The sequence below is a fragment of the Otolemur garnettii genome, unplaced genomic scaffold, assembly GCF_000181295.1.
Source record: "Otolemur garnettii isolate 467f Iridium unplaced genomic scaffold, OtoGar3 scaffold00280, whole genome shotgun sequence".
In the NCBI taxonomy this organism is placed as follows: domain Eukaryota; kingdom Metazoa; phylum Chordata; class Mammalia; order Primates; family Galagidae; genus Otolemur; species Otolemur garnettii.
This window is the reverse complement of record NW_003852675.1, coordinates 219,324-220,437: the sequence shown is the minus strand read 5'-3', so window position 1 is coordinate 220,437 and position 1,114 is coordinate 219,324. Positions and strand designations below refer to the sequence as shown.

The 1,114-nt window shown below is 50.0% G+C and overlaps 1 pseudogene; it reads left to right on the top strand.

Annotated features, from left to right (window-relative positions):
- The first annotated feature begins 719 nt into the window (after positions 1 to 719).
- The window catches only part of LOC100954173, an 800-nt pseudogene continuing 405 nt past the window's right edge, over positions 720 to 1,114 (top strand).

Sequence of the window (1,114 nt, the reverse complement as noted above, 5' to 3'; positions counted from 1 at the left end):
TTGTTTATAAGCCACATAGTTTGTGATATTTTGTTATAGCAGACAAAATGGGCTAAAGCACCTTCCCTGGGCTTGCCGCAGCTTTTGTTATGGGGGAGAGCACAGGCAGTTTGACCAGGACCCAGAGGATTGATAAGCTGGGCTGAAATGATGGACGTTTGGTCATCTGAAAAGGTCAGAAAGTTGACAACTTCCTCAATTCACTATGTGAGGCAGGGAGAGCATAAGCTCTCCTCCAAAGTCAGAGGCTGTAGCTAAGGCCAGGAATGATGTCACATAAGCATTGCTGAGGTCATAGACGCTTACCCATCCTCCCTTCTGTGTCCTCATCGCCACCCAGCCTCCCCAGCCAGCTGCCTCCTACCCATAGCTGCACACACCTACAAAGCCTCAGAGGGGTCAGACATCATCCAGACACTCTCAGGTAAAAATGGTGGTGGGGAAATGGGGGGTGGGGGAAATGGGGGGTGGGGGGAATGGGGGACTATTCAGTATATAAGATCCACTCCAGCATTCCCAGTGCTAGGAAGGGGAGGTTCATGTTGTGGCTGTGGTAGGTGGCACGGGGGTGAGGGGTACAGGGGAGGGAACAGCAGGGACAAGGGGATTTGTTTCTCTTGCTAACAGATTTAATCTTAACCTTCATCATCTTTACTTGTCAGTCTTCTCTTCTCGCCTGAGTCTCCCCGGCTACTGCCCGCCCCCACCTCTAGCAGGCCATGGCATCTGAAGCAGAGAAAACATTCAAGAAGTTCGCTGCCTTTGAAGACTCCTCAAGCAATGGCACTGAAATAAACAACAAGAACTTCTCCAAGCTGTGCAAAGACTGTGGCATAATGGATGGCAAGACAGTCACCCCCACAGATGTGGATGCTGCCTTCAACAAAGTCAAGGGCAAGAATGCTGGATCCATCACATTTCAGCAGTTCTCAGAAGCAATGAAGGAACTGGCCCAGAAACAGTTCAAGGAAAAGAGCCCCGACGAAGGCCTACAAGACATTTATAAACTCATGGAGGGCAAGAGTCCAGCCCCCAACTAACTGAATGAGGTCCTCTCACAGCAGCCTGGTAAGAACTCTGGAAAGAGAAAAATCTACCTTTCCCCCTGTACTCT